Source organism: Panthera leo, chromosome B1, assembly GCF_018350215.1.
Source record: "Panthera leo isolate Ple1 chromosome B1, P.leo_Ple1_pat1.1, whole genome shotgun sequence".
In the NCBI taxonomy this organism is placed as follows: domain Eukaryota; kingdom Metazoa; phylum Chordata; class Mammalia; order Carnivora; family Felidae; genus Panthera; species Panthera leo.
Window position 1 is genome coordinate 135989849 of NC_056682.1, and position 16586 is coordinate 136006434.

The window sequence follows — 16586 nt, forward strand, 5'->3', positions numbered from 1 at the left end:
AGGGAGGCAAACCATAAGAGACGAGAAAACTGAGAACAAACTGAGGGTTGATGGAGGGTGCGAGGGAGGGGGTGTGTGTGTGATGGGTATTGAGGAAGGCATCTGTTGGGATGAGCACTGGGTGTTGTATGAAAACCAATTTGACAATAAATTTCATATTAAAAAAAAGATGTTAAAAAGATTGTCTCCTACATAAACAGTGAAATATTATGCAGCCATTTAAGATAATATTTATAAAGAGCTTTGATATAAGTCTAAGTAAAAAAGAATGCAAAATGAAATGTTTTCAAATGTGTAACAAGTGCAAAGAAAAAAATACTGGGAGAATATATTACATGCTATTAAGAGTTATTCCAGGTGGTGGGATTTAAGTGACTTTTCTCTGTACTTTTAATTTTTTTACTTCAAGCTTGCATCTTTTTATAAGAAAAAAACCACTTTTTATATGTCAGCTAGACATAGTTGTGTTTTTTTTTTCAGGGATACTGGTCTAGAGATTACAGAAAGCAGGCATGCCACCACTTACAAGGAAGACGTGTGGGTTATTGAATTCATATCCTGAACTACTGTTGACCAGACAAACCAAAGCTCATGCCCTGAGAATGGTGGGCTGTCCAGAACATGGAGCTAGTTACCTGCTCACTATGACTAACCATTAAAGGTTATTATATACCTTCTTTCTCTATTATATATATATATATATATATATATATATATATATATATATATATATACACACACACACACACACATACATATATATGTACATATACATGTATATGTACATATGTACGTATATATGTACATATACATGTATATGTACATATATACGTATATATACATATACATGTATATGTACATATATACGTATATATACATATACATGTATATGTACATATATACATATATATATATACATATACATGTATATGTACATATATACATATATATATTTAATTCATGCACAAGTCATCTTCATTGAGAACTTATTGAGAGCTGACTATATAACAAGCAATGTACTATACTGTTTAGATAGAAAGATATATATATATTATATATTACATATATAATATATATAAATCCTTCATAACTTTGAAATTACTCATACCAGTTTCTGACCTCACTGATTTTTCAAAAGCTTCTAAAAGTCTCTTCCTTCCTCCCCTCCTTTCCTTCCTAGCTTCTTTCCTTCCTTCCTCCCAGTGAAATTCTCTCATAACAAAAACTTTTACTCACCAAATTGCATCATTCAGCTAAGACAAAACCTAAAAAAATTGTGTCAGATAAAGGGCCCTTTGGAGAAAATAACTCTGACTAAAATAAAGAGAACAGAAGTATCATGTGAATGTGATCTATTGGATTTCAGCACCATTTCAAGCTGATATTATTTAAGATGCCTTTTTTTTCCTGTTCCCAGTAAAATTATCATAGCCTTTCATGGAGCACTTCAGAGGCCGTTAACTTCTCCCTCATTTACACACAGCTTCTCTCTTTCTGTCTTATTTTGCATCACTTAACCCAGTGGAGTGTTTCAGACAAAGGCTGCCTAAAAAGCTGAGACCCGCATTGTGGCTCTGTGGCATTCATGGTCAGTATTGTTTTTGAAGACCATCTGCCTGTCATTTGTTTGCTGATTGAGTTAGTGCACCTAATAATATTTTTTTTATTGGGCTCTGCTAGCCAATGAAAAGGAAATTATACACTCAACAGATGGGTCACAAACCTTTCTACCTTAGTGCAGCTACTCCTTGAGTTAGTTAAAAGCAATCATGAAAGCAGATTATAAATGGAATAATAGGCTTTTTATAAATGGTTTCAGAGTGGTTATGGTTGTGGTGCCAAACATGATGGTATTGGGGTTTCCCCTCTTTGTTGTATAGGTTCTCCTTGTAAGAATACTCTAAGCAATGAGGGATAGGGAAATGAAAAGAAGGAAACCAGCTGAGGGTCCATAAGGACCAGAATGCAGATCATATATAAAGGGAGTACGCAGCATCATATTAGTTTGATATGTGTTATCCAGAACAAACTGCAGTCTTTGCCAGAAAGGCTTGGTGCTGTCACTCTGCTTTTACCTTGTGGCTAAAGGTAGGGGCAGAAAAGTTTATCCCCAAAGAACCCCCAAATACTATACAGGTGGAATAATGGAGGTAGAGGGTCGTTAGCACTGGACCTCATGTAAATAAATAACAAAACCCAAATCTCCTTTCCATTTTTTTTTTGAAGACTGATAACTTGCTGTCCTTGGAAACTCTTTCTCGTGACCTTACATCATGAAAATTCACCTTGCCTTAAAGAGGAAGTGAACCCCCCTGACCAGGATGCTTAAATCAATTGGAGGTATGTTCAAAGAACATGAGAGCAAATCTCTTCTGAAAGAATCATCATGCAAAGGATTATTCCGTTTGCCTCTAAACAATGGAATTGCATCTCCTACCGGGGAACATAAACTACAGTGACAGACTTTTCAGTTTTTCAGACATAGACTTAATTTTTGAACATTTGTCATATGTGAGAAAGCATGCATCATAAAGATCTGGCTTATCTTGCTTTGGAAACAGATTTTGCTTTCATGAGTCAAAAACCCCGGAGAGCACAGTACCCACTTTGTGAATCACTCTTATAATTGTGCATGTGAATTACTAGCTCATTTTTCCCCCCATAGTATTTGGACCCTTGCCTCATCCTAACTTCATACTTCGGATGGATTTTTAGCAACATGCTTGCTTTGATTTTAGTATAAGGACACTATGTGTATTAGTGAGGGCGGTGGAGTGGAAGTGATGGCAGTGTGGATGTGGATGAGGGAACACTTGGGAGAGGTGGGATTCCTGGTAACATGGATGGGAAGGAGGAGGGCCAGGAGTTGCTGCGAACCTCCCATCATTCAAAATCAATGGTTTTTTACATTTTGCCAATTGATGAACATCAACAAAATACTTTAATACTACTCCGTCTTCCTTCAGCATTCTGAACCTGAATGTTAGTGATTTTCCAGAGTTTATCTGATAGTAAAGCTTTTCAAGGAGTTTGTTTCTTTCTTGGTGGATTGCTGGGGAGTTCTGGAAGATGCCACCATAATGGCAACCTGGGGGGGTAGGGAAGGAGTGAGGCCAGGGGGCCAGTTTCCTGTGATTCTTGGTCACTCTCATTCTCTGTGTCTAGTAGGTTCTAGTGTAGCTAGATGTTTGCTCAGATGCTGCCTCACTGGAAGAGGTGCAGTCCCTCACATTAACCTCAAGAGGATCCCTTCCCACTTCTATACATCTTTCTGCAGCTCACAGATGCTTGAACCCTTATAATAAGAGAGCAATTCTCTTGTCAGTTTTGTCTTATGTTAAAATGCATGATTCTAGGAGTGTTTTCACCTGTAACCTCATCAGTCATTTGTGCTTAGATGTGAGTGACTTTTTGGACATATCAGAATTTTATGAGAGGTACATATGATTTCACTAGTACACTGGAAACCTAAGACAATGGGAGATAGCCTTCAGAAGTGGAGCAAGCAATGAACTAGGAATGAGAAAGTGCTAAGAGTGAGCAGACAACTTTAAAGCCTGCTTTCCCCTTCTCATTATGACCTGAAAGGGATTTTAACTACAATCCATCACTTTTTAGGGCCTATTGGCAAGTCAGCCCAGAGGAACATTTTGACCATGATCACTTAAAATCCCTGAAGCCTTACTGAATTGGTTATGACTTTCTTCACAAAATCTGCATCCTGACCTATTTACACAGGCTGGTGATTCAAAGACAGATGTGTTCAGAAAGACAACCAAACACAATAAATCCCTGCCTTTTTTGGCTTCTCCCCCAGGTGCCTGCAACCCATCAGATCTGCCCCCTGCCACCTCCCTTTCCAGGCACTTAGCAGTCGCCCCATGCATGCCATTTCATTAGGACGCATTGGTCTAGGAAGCCTCTTCTCTCTCCATCTCACACCCAGCTCTCCTTTCAGTTTGATGTTGCAGGGATTTAATTCTGAGCAGGATTTAAATAAAATCAGAATCTTCCTGTGCTGGAGGAGATGTGTTTGCTCGGAAATGGAATTTGTCGGCTGGGTCACTTGGTAGTTAGCCCCATTTCCCTCCAATGTTGGGACCCAGGGAAATGATATGCTAACCCCTTCTTCCAAACCATTCATGCACTTTCTAGGGTGAGAAGTTGGGGGACCATGTCAGTAGTAGGAGAGAAGAACAAAGCTGAATTTGATTACTAACCTTAATGCTTTTGGCCTTAAAACATCTCTACTTTTTAGATCATATATTTTTTTTAAGTGTTTCAAGTTTACATTAAAAATTAACAATGCCACCTCTCTTAGGGTGCTTCGCTTGTAAGGAACCAAGCCCCACACAGAAAGCTTAAGCAAACATGGGTTTTATTAAAAGGATGTCAGGGAATGTTACAGAAGCTAAGAGCAGGAAATGCAGATAGGACTCTGGAAAGGTGGAAATTGTCAGGCAGCTGCTCAGCAGGTCTTTCCCTCTGCTTTTGTCTGCCATGTCAGTTCTGCCTTCAGGTCTGCAAATCTGCTCTGTAGTAGTCTCTTAATGCTTGCTCCCCATAATTTTGCATTATGCATGATCTTTGCTTTTCTTGCCATACATTCTGGCTCATTTGGACTCTATCCTTGACTCAACCCAGTGCCTAATTTCTGTCAGGTAATTAGTGTCTGCTTTGGAAATGAATAAGTGACTGAATGACTCTCTATGCCCTTTTAGTGCAAGTGCCCATCATCACTTAACGAGATTTTGAGTGTTGTAGTTCAAAATCTTATGAGAGAGGATCTGATGAGCTCAGTTTGTCCTATGAGACAGGTGTCCACTCCTGGTCCAATAATCTGTGGGCAAGGAGGGAGACTACCTAGTACAAACATGACTGCTCTTTAACACATGTGATTTTATTTCCTTTTTTATAACAACCATGAGGTAAGTAAGCCTGGAAGCAATTATTTTCCTCCATTTTGAAGAAGATAAAACTGAGGTTCAGATAAATGAGGCCAGTGGTTCCCAACCTTGGGCTTTGGATTCATGTGGAGCATGAGAATATAGAAATAGAAAATCAGAACTTATTTTAAATATTTCAAGAAGCCTAATGGAAATCATACAGTTACCTTCAGTCAAGAATCAAGCTACCTAAGATAATTATAACATCAAATTTGTTGCTTTTTGGCTGCTTAGAATGGTAACATGGTCATCTTGGGCTGTGTGGAATATTCATTTGATTGGGTATATACTCAGTATAGATTGTTTATTACAGAAAAATGAGATAAATATTTAATTTTGCTTTGCAAATACCATGTATTTGGCAGACTTAATTTTTTCCAAAGATGTGGTCAAGGAATTAAAAAGAATAACAAAAGAGATTCTTGGTGGAGAAGAGATGGTCTTAAATGGCAGCATATGGCTTAATCAGAAGGTTTTCTAATGCCTGGTTGGTTTTCTACTCTATCGCACCATCCCATCAAGGTAGGAACAATTCCTCTGTCTGCTAAAGGGGAAAAGCATCTCTTACCACATATGTTTCTCTTGATAGGAAGAAGGGGTCACCAAAATACATTCTGTAAATCCAGATCCAATTATTATTGCAGAGATTTTGGTTTACTCTGACATTTTTTTGAAGCTAGTGTTGTAGTCTAAGGATGTGGATAATAACCACATTCTTTTAGGAACAAATGACTAGGTTTACTTCACTCAACAACCAGGTAGTGGTAAAGTAAACCACACCCAAACAAAAGAAAAAAAATTTAAATGTCCGTAGAGACATAGTCACAAAGTTATCCTCAGCTAACAGCTTCAGACCCAAGAAACCTGGTACCTTTCCCAGTCATGATTCAGTTTAAATGTGGGTTTCAAGAGAAAGGCTAAAATAAACAATTAAAAACACACATTAATTTAAGTGACTCTATTTTTCCTCTATATTAGTAGGAGGTACAAAAGTCATAATGAGATTGAAGTCAAAGTATATTAACAAAAATACAAAGATAAATATGAAAAAGAAGGAATGTTGTTGTTTTTGTCAAAGCATGGCAACAGAGAACGAAGAAAAGATCTCTCTTGGCCTGAAGCCCTAAAACTAAAAATGAAATTTTTCTTCCTTTTGCAGAAAAAGAATTCATCATTAACAAGTAAAAATGTCACCTGAATCTGAAGAGCAGCCCACCCATGTTCATCTTTAGTTTGTGACGCTGACGTCAACAGCGGCAGTTGCATGTTAACCCAGTGCCCTTATCAAAATAGAGAAGTATTTATTTATTTATTTATTTACTTATTTATTTATTTATTTATATATTTATTTAAGTAGGCTCCATGACCAACATGGGACTTGAACTCATGAAATCAAGAGTCAGATGCTCTCCTGACTGAACCAGCCAGGTGCCCCAAAATAGAGGAACACTTCAATCACTCTGTTCCTCCTTTTATCTTGGATTAGCCCCCATTTCTTAGCTTTTGTGAACTTGAAAAAGCAAGCAGAAATTGCACAAGAGTTATGAGTACCTTTTACAAGATCAAAATGTATTATGTAAATCCTGATTTGGGTTCCCTGTCAAAAAATATCTTTAGGACCCTAAAATTACTCCAATGACATCTACATAGTGTACTTTAACACTAAATGTTTTAAGAGGTTATTGGGGATTTTTGAAAAATCTCAAAACAGTTTTTTGTTTATAATATTGGTATCAACTATTAACAAAATAAACATGGTTATTGCCTATCCAGAAAATAGAACATAAACAAGGTTAGTGAATGCATCTTTTGGATGTATGATTATGTTTTTAGGTCCAGCTTAAAATGTATTCAGTATTTTCATTCCCACAAAAGTGAATAGGGTTGCAATAAAACCTAAAAACAATTGATGTTTTAAGAAATGAGGCATTGCTGCTAAACTTCCTATTACTAATTTAGCACAGATTTCAAGCTGAAATCAAGACAATATGTTTTCTTCAGCTGTGTTTATGTGACTTCCAGCATCCCTGCTAATTCTTTTTTGGCTTTCATTTAGAAGCCAAAGCTGGCTCAGGGCTAAGTAACTTCATTTACCCACCCTATAAAAGTCAGGTGTTTCAGAATGCATCAAAAAGAACCATAACTGCCTGCATTTATTCAATAAGTATCATTGTATGAATAAACAGATGCTAGATAATAGGATCTTTAGTAATTTAAACCAATTAGCTCTGTTTGCTACACATATCTTAATAAGTTTCAGAACTCTCCTTTGCAGAAGACAGTTCTTTCTTTACATTTCATATAAGGCAGAGTATGTTCAGGTGGCCTGATCAAAAGCATTGAGAGATACTGCAGAAAAAAGTTTTGATTTCTGGATTCTATCTTTATGCAGCTTTTGTAATACACCGTCTTCCTCCAGCAAATAAATGGAAATCTCTTAGTTCCTGGCAACAGTACCTCATGAATGTGATTCAGCATTAGGCAGCATAAACATGAATTCAGAATCTGTCCCCACCCCCACCACTTTATTGTCCTGTGGGAGGCACAGAGGTTTTTTGGAATAGCCAGGTGGTTATTTTCAAGTTTGTATGACCTAACAGAAAGAACTCTAATTTATTAGTGATGAGTTGAGTCCATTAGCTATTCTTTTTGAGACTGTATGTATTATTTTGCACACTTGTGTCATGTTTCCTTCAGGTGCAAAACAGGGCTGACAAATATACTTGTCTTATCTCCATCAGATGGAGAGGAGGGGTAAAGCCAGTTTGCCAACAGTTTTCAGTTCAAAACTTCTGTGCATACTCCAGCAATATTAGTGCTTATGATCTGTGTCTGCCTTTGCTTTGACACCTCGAGTTTGGCCTTAGCCTGGAAGGAGAAGGAAACCTAAGTGGAGGCTGGTATTGTTTCATGCAGCTGGTTTGCCATTGCCCAGGATCCTCTACTCTCTAATTACTGAAACCGAGGACATATTAATACCTTTAGAGCACAGCAGGGCTTGCAAGGCCAAAACAGTACCCTCTCCAGAACTCACATCTATGCTCAATTTCTTTTTTTTTCTCTCTACAGAGGAAGGAGATCTATTTACTCATGCCTTGCTTTGAATTGTGCCCTAAAGTAAAAGAAGCTTAGCAGCTTAACAAATCACTAGCCGTATTTATGGTTAGAGCTATCCAAATAGGGGGAAGGTTTCAGTGAGGAAAAGCATCAAGAATTAATGGTCACAAGACAACAGCAGCTATAAAGCCCCCAAATGGATATCCCTTTGGCATGGAGGAGCAGGGGAGTTAGCTGGGGCCGGTCCTACCTGAAAAAAAACCAAAAAAACAAAACTCTCAGCGATTCCTAAAAGTGAACATGTGGGGCACAAATCCATCTATGTTTTCAGTTAGTGCAGCCAGCGCCTTAGAAGTCAGGCAACGGGCGGCAACAGATGGAGGGGTTTCTACGGCAGCCAGCCTTTATTTACGTATGAAGGCTCCCTCTTGTGTGAATGTCCACTAGCCATCTCCACTTAAACAATCCCTTTGCAGTGAATGGTTGTACTACACATAACACCTCCTTTGTCTACAAGTCTCCCAAAAGCTATCTGCCTGTCTGCCCTCTGCCTGTGCATTTTTATGGTGACGATCAACACAATTCCTTGCTCCAGAGACACCCCAACTTGGTTGAAAGGGTGGCCTTTATCCATTGAAAACTAGGTTTTCTTGGGTAAGTGAAAACTAAAGGCAGTCAGAGTGAATTGTTTCAGGCTTTAACAATTAATTCTGTCTATTTTTGACTTTAGAAAGTTAGAAATTTTATTTTTAGGACTTGGAAAGTTAAAGTAAGAAAATGAAAAAGAAAATATAAAGGATGAAAGAAGAGAGAAAAGAGAATTTGGATAAAACTCAAGAGGCTCTTTAGGTGTGCAATTATTTTTTGCATCTGAATTTTTTGCATTGAATAGTTTTATTGCCATTTTCTTTCACTTTTCTCTGGAGAGGTTGGAACATTTCTCATTTGATTCTGTCCCTTCACATGGATGTGATCTCAGACATGTTCTGGATGAAGATGGGTGTGCTGAGCCCCTGAGTAGTAATGTTTCTGCCATATTGGGATGGGGCAGGCAACAAGTTAAGGTAGAGATGATACCTCCTCAAGGTCCAGTGGTACCTATCCCCCACTGCTTCAGCTCTGCCCACCCTTAGGGCCCTGCCACAGAGGTACCCCTATATGACTGTAGGCCAGAACAATACCTACAGTCATATATCACCTCTCCTGGAAGCAGATTTTATCAGAAAAACTTAGCAATGTGCTTGCCTGTTAGATACCAAAAAGAATGGTGGTGAAGGAGGACCTACTATATATCCATTGGAGCTGACATCTTCCAAGGAGATTAAATGAGATAATTCATTCAACAACCTGGTATGAGAAATGTTTTTCTCCTAATTTTTGCAGATGAGGAAAGAGGCTCAGAAGTTCAAGTGCCTTAATCCCAGAAGTGAAAATATAAATATCAAATGGCTCTTAGAATCCTAAATCTGCCCCTTCCAACTAAAATCTTTTTTTCATTTTTATTTTTTTTATTTCTTTTAAATGTTTATTTATTTTTGAGAGGTGAGGGAGGGGCAGAGAGAGAGGGAGACACAGAATCCAAAGCAGGCTCTAGGCTCTGAGCTGTCAGCACAGAGCCTGACATCAGGCTGAGCCAAAGTTGGACATTTAACTGACTGAGCGACCCAGGTGCCCCTAAAATCTTTTTTTTAATATATGAGCCATGAACAAATAAACAAGTAACTAAATTCTGAAACAAAGGCATTTAATTTAGTTGTTCTGTGTGTTTCTCTGCTTTGTTTTCATATTGGATTAAGTCAGGTTAATACTAACCTTAAATTGAGACTTGAAAAGAAAATGACTTGAAAAGCTTATTGTCCCCCCACCCCCAAGCTTTAATGAGGAATAACTTATATGCAATACAATTCAATGAATTTTGATGACTGCATATTGTCATGTAACCATCACTGCAATTAACATATAGAACATTTCCATTTCTCTAAAACATTCTCCAAATGCCTCTTTGCAGCTGAATTCCTCCTCTGGCCCCAGCCCTAGGCAACCACCATTCTTCATTTTATTGCTCTTGTTTTGTCACCAGCCTTTTTCAGTTTCCTTTCCTGCCTCAGGGCTTTTGTACATGCTGTTCTTTCTGCAAGAAGGCCCCCTCTTATATCATATACTTCTGTTCTCCTGGCTAATGTCTGTTCACTTTTCATATTTTAGCTTAAATGTCACTTCTGCAGAGAAATTTGCTTGATCCTCTTTTATTACCATGTCCACACTAAAATATTTATAGCTCTTCTTTCTTCTCCTCCATGTCAACATGGTATACATTATGTATTATGGAGGCATGTATTTGATTACCATATGTCCCCTCACTATACTTTAAGCTCCATGAATGGAAGGAACATTATATTCATCATTATATTCTCAGTTCATTGTTCATCATCATTCATATATTGTCTGTGTTCTTGGAACATAGTTGGTGGACCTCACAAAGTTCTTAAATGAATTAATTGAACAAGTGGTTTAATCTACATAAAAATTCTGTCAAGTCTTTCATAGTGCCAGTGGAACCTCTACCTCCTTGTCACCTTCACCTGTTTATCTCAGTACTGTCTACTCTGCACCTGAGGTGTCCAACGCACATTTCACAGTGAAAAAACTCTAGGGTTCAGTTTACCTGAAACTTTTAGCAACACAATTAAAAAGAAAAATTAGGTAGCACATATGAGCCATAGGTCGATACAGAATAACTATTTTACAAAATGGTAGGAGATGGGGCAGGAAGGTAAAGGATAAGCAAAGTATGGAAGCTGGGACTGTCTTCTTCTCCTTGATTTTGGTTGCCCGCACTATGGTTCTGGTTGCCTATTTAGACTAGAAGTCTTGAGTTTGACTGTGGAGAGGGAGGAAGAGATGGGGGAGTGTGACTCAGGATTCTGAGTGTGCTGCATAAAACCACTGTTTGATGATGATGACCATGATAATGATGTTGGTGGAGAGATAGGAGCAGTACAGGTAGTGGAAGGAAAAGTTATGCTAAGTGCACGTATGCACTTGACATGTTAAAATCCCTTCTCCATTCATTACATCCATGGGTTTTACTGTCTTCCACTCCCCATAAAATGGGTGCCCTGATTTCCATTTTCATGATCCAGGTCAGAAACCCATAGAAACCAAGCTGACATTAAAATAGGGGTGAGAAGTAGTTGACCTTGGTGGATCAGGACTACCATCTCCTCAACCCTGGAACTGGATGCACAGAGGTTCCCTCTTGGGTTTATAACAGTTTGCCCTTTGGCCATGGTTGGAGAATTGGGGTCATCATGGTCATCATTGGAATAATTATGATCTAGGAGCTTTAACAGATTGCTGGAGAGAAGTATAAAAGCAAAAGTGATGTGTTTGGAGGAAGCATACCCATAAAATTGTTCCCAGGACAATAAATCAGTTCAGGGGTGACCTCAGTACTGAAACTCATATAAAGGCTTTGGTCCTGAAGGAGACTTGAGTCTTTTATTTCAGATAGCTGGGCCCAGGGAGCTAATTTGGCCACACATTTCTCTGCGAGGTTAATTATGGCGTTGGTAGTTCAGACCCCTGGAACAACCATGTACCCACATTACTCCCATTTCCTTCACCTGCCCATTGAGGGTCCCTTGTCACTGAGTGGGTTATAGCCCAGAATCATCACTTTGTCAGTATGTTACAACTGTGAAGCTACTCCTTTTCTTTCCCACTTTATAGAGGATTCCTTTAGTTGCTAGCAGCTGCCTTTCCCTTGGTGACCTCACTCAAGCTTATGACTGAAAATACCATCTCTACACTGATGCCTCCCAAATTTGTATCTCTGGCCCTCTCCCCTGAGTACCTCGAACTGCCTCTTTAACATCTCTATTTGGATGTCAAAGGTCATTCAAAGCCAACATCCAAAAACTCAGCTGCTGATAACTATTCCCAAACCTGTAGTCTTCCTCATCCCGCTTAATGACCACTCCATTTTCCAGCTGCTCAGACCCCAAGTCTCTTTCTCTTACACAACACATATGTTCTTTCAGCAAATCTTGACAGGTCTACCTTCAAAACATATCCAGAATCTGAACACTTGTCACCACTGCTACAAGCTTTGTCTAAGCTGCCATCATTTCTTATCTGGTTGTTATGATCGTTTCATAACTAAACTCCCTGCTTCTGCGCTTGTCCTCTTTAAGTGAAATTTCAATACAGCATCCAGAAGACACCTGTTAAAATATGTCAGGTCGCACCACATCTCTACTCTGCATCCTTCAATGACTTCTCATTTCAGAGTGAAAGCAATGTCCTCACGATGATGTGCATGCAAGTACTACGTGAGCTTGTCATTTCTACCTCAAGTATGGCCTCCCCTTCCCACTCCACCTTCTACCAACATGCTTCCAGCCTGGCTCTTCCTTGTTCTTCCCTGAACTCCTGTCTTAGGAGTTTTGTTTTTGCTATTTCCAAAGCCTGGAATGCTTTCCTTCGAAGTATCTCTGTGTTTTGCTCTCTCACCTTCTTTGGTATAAAATATGGAGTTATAGTTTTAGATAATGAAACTAAATGATAAAGGGCTAAATGGAGATATATATGATGAGTTTTAGATGAAGAACCATGAGTCTTTAAGAAAAGAGTATTCCAGGCAGAGGGTGCAGCAGGTGCTGAGGTCTTGAGTTAGGATGATATGTGGCTTGCTTAAAGAAGAGCAAGCTGACCATTGTGGCAAAAGGGAGAGTGGTAGGAGATGAGGTCAGATTTGGTAAGGGGCCAGATCATGAAACACTTTGAAGACTTGGGCTTTTATGGTGAGTGAGATGGGAAGCCACTGGGGGCAGGGCGTGTTGAGCTGGTGAATGACGTGGTTTGACTTACCTTTAAAGGTAAGCCTTTAAGGGGAAGCCTTTGGCTTCCACATGTGGAAGAATAAACCACAGGGTCAATGTTGGAAGCAGAGACCAGGCACGATAGTTGGTGGGGTTCAGAGGAGAAATTATGGTGGCTTGGATCAGAGTTTAACACTAGAAATGATAAAAGGATTCACTTGGATTCAGCCAACAGCATTTCCTAATGGATTAAATGTGAAATATGAAAGAAAAGGGGGATTCAAGGATGACTCCATATTTTACACGATGCCATTATCTCCTGCCTATAGTAGCCCCCTCACTGTTCCACCTGTATGTTTTTGTCCCCTCCACAATCTAAGTCTTACCCTTGTCCCCTCAACAATCTGTTCTTCATACCCTAGCACAGTGATCTTTCCAACGCACAAAAGCTTCCAGTAGATTACTATTTACTTTAGGAAAAAGACAAACTCTCTTACATGGTCACATCATGGTCCTTCCTCCCTCTCTGGTCTCATCTTGCGCCTGGTCCCCCTGCTCATTCTCTGCACTCCACACATCTTGCCTTTTGTCCGTCATCTCATCATTATTCCTTCCGCAGAAAGGACTTTGTGCATGCGATTCCCTTGCCTGCAATGTCTTTCTCTCCTCTTCACTGAATTAATTCTTACTTATGCTTCATATCTTAGCTTAATCATCATTTCCTCAAGGAAACCTTCCCTGACCCCCCTGACAAGGTCAAACTCCCTTTCAGAGAACCACATTCTGCTACTTGGTAGAAAAGACCTCAGTTGCAGTTTTCCCATTTAATTTATTTTTGCCTCCTCTCTAGACTCTAAACTTCAAGGGGGAAAGGACTATATATTTTTTTTCCTCACCATTAAGCACTGCATTCCCAGCACCTGGCATTGAGCCTGGGATAGTACATTTGTTGAATGGGTGAATGAATGAATCTTTTCTGTGCTGAAATGGGGACATTTATTTTTAATGTTTCTTTAAACATTGATCCTATTTTCCTTATATTTCTTTATCCATGACCAGCTGTACTCCTTAGGCTCCCAGCTCTAGTCTGTAGAGTGGCCTGTTCCTTCATTTTTGCTATTTTGTTATAGGTCTCAGTTATGCCAAGTGTATGAGTGTGAATGACTATGAGATACTGAGCAGAAAACTTTGGCAATAAATTTGGGTGGCTCTGGAAAGGTTTTCCAGTTTTCCAGAGAGTTATCATAATTTAATCTGCACAGCAATACTGTGAGGTAAAAATACAAGAATTATACCCAGGGTGATAAAAAAAACTGAATGGGGACAACTTTATTGAGGAAATTGGTAGAATCTTCTTTGCTTCTGAGCAAAGAAAGAAAATTGTTTGATAAGAAAATTAAGGCAATCCTAACTGCACTATCCAACATGGTACCACATGTAGCTGTAGAGCACTTGAGATATGGCTAATTCTAATTGGGGTGTATTGAAAATTTTATATAAATATGATATTTTATGTTCTGTATTGTATATATTATATACAGTTTTTTAACATTTTACATAACACTATATATATATATATATACTATATATATATATATATATATATATATATATATACTATATATATATCACTAGATTTGGAAGACTTAGCATGAGATATTGATTACTCATTGGGATGATATTATTTTAAATATATTGGGTCAAATAAAATGTTGAATAATGGCCTCTAACATATCAGACCCTAATTGGGGGAACTTGTAAATGTTACCTTACTTGGAAAAAGAATCTTTGTAGATATGATTAAGTTAAGGATCTTGAGATGGGGAGATTATCTTGGATCATCCAGGAGTGCCCTAAATGCAATCACGTGTGTCTTTATGAGGTGAAGGTGGAGAGAGTTAGACATACACACAAAGAAGGTGATGTGGAGATAGAGGCAGAAATTGGAGTGATGTGGCATAAGCCAGGAACACCAGCAACCATTAGAAGCTGGAAGAGCAAAGCAGTAATTTTTCCCTAGAGTCCCCAGAGGGAGTGCAGCACTACTGACATTTTGGTTTTGACCCAGTGATACTTATTTTGGACTTCTGGCCTTCAGAACTTGAAGAGAATAAATGTGTTGTTTTAAGTCATCAAATTTGTGGTGATTTGTCATAGCAGTCACAGGAAACAAATACAGTATTAAAATTAATTTTACCTACTTCATTTTACTATTTTTTAAAAAGTGGCTATTAGTTAATTTAAAATTATGTATGTGGCTCACATTATTTTCTCTTGGACAGTGCTGCCTTAGACCATATGAAGGATAATTATAAAGATGGCAATGGACAGCTGTTCTCTAAATCTGTAGTGGACAGAATAAAAGCTAATGGGTTTAGCATGCAAAGAGGGTTTAAATATATGAAAAAGGATAAAGTACGTTTAATAGCTATTAAATATTGAAACTGGCAAACAGGGGCCCTGGAATGTCCATGCCTACCAATCTCAGAAAATCAGGTCCATAGCCATATGTCAGTCAACCTTGCTATAGTAGTGTCTGAAAGATGGGCGTGGTATCAGGAGTCTTGTAACCTTGTTTACACCTTGAATCAAGTAAATTATTGAAGTTATAAGCCAAAGTGTTTTCAGTGATAAAATTTAAATCCAACCATTTTTACTTCTGTCTGGAAATTTTGGCTTTCTCAGTGGTGCTGAATAAGCAGATTGAGGGTAATGTAGCCAAGAGCAAACTAAAACTAATTCAAGCCATACTGTAAAGAGTAAAAGGATTGCAGTTGACGTGGAGCTAGAGTGTGTCCAACTACTTGCAGTAGTGAGACGTCTCCATGAAGAACTTTTTGATCTCTCTGAGCCTCAGTTTTATCATCTATAGAATCGATCTAACAATATCTACCTTGCATATGGTTCTAAGGATTGGAAATAACGTATGTTAAGTACATGACACATAATAGGAACATAGTGTCAATTTTTACTTATTATTTCTATTGAGGCTTTCCACATTGATATCAGTCAATGAATAGAGGTAATAATTTCAAATGAGACTTTCTTAAGATGGCATTATATTTTCTAGTGTGGTCAGAAAAGATAACAGTATGGCCTGTAAAAGTTATAAATCAGTAGTTTCTGGATTTGTAAGAGACTCGCATTGCAGCTAGACTTGGCAAGAAGTAAAAAAAAAAACAAAAACTATGTTTTATATCTGGAATTCAAAGTTTTGCTCTTCCTGCAGCAGTCTGTGTTCTACAGGGGTGGAGGTCTCTAAGTCTGTTTAGGAAGAGGAGAAGATAGTTAATGTTTATTAGAAGCTACAATTACGGTACTTTTCTAAGTAGTTTTAATGAATAGATTAATTAATTTAATCTTTATAACAACCCTATGTGGTAGATACTGTTTTTATCACTTCCATTTAACAGACAAAGAAATTGAGACACAGGCTGATGAAGTACTTTGCCTAATGTAAACAGTTGTTGAAGACTAGTCTAGGCATTTGAACTCAGGCTATCTGGCTTCAATACCCTTATTCTTATAACAGTGTACTATAAATGTTGCCTTTCACAGAATATAGATCTTTTAAGACCGACCAAATCATTTGCAAGTGCTGATTGCTGATGGCTTCAGTTCATCCACATATTGATAATACATTCAGAACACATTTATTGGATACCTACTATTTGCAGCATATTGTGCAAGACGTTAAAGGAATACAAAGACAAATAAGACAGCATCTGGCTTCAAGGAGTTTGCAATGTAACAGGGAAGC

At 38.3% G+C, this 16586-nt stretch overlaps 1 long non-coding RNA gene across 1 annotated transcript; it reads left to right on the forward strand.

Moving 5' to 3' along the window:
• The first annotated feature begins 579 nt into the window (after window positions 1-579).
• On the forward strand, window positions 580-6220 carry LOC122217085. Its single transcript, XR_006201283.1, has 3 exons — window positions 580-661; window positions 2227-2340; window positions 6106-6220. It is a non-coding gene; the product is annotated as an uncharacterized LOC122217085 (long non-coding RNA).
• Window positions 6221-16586: the final 10366 nt, after the last annotated feature.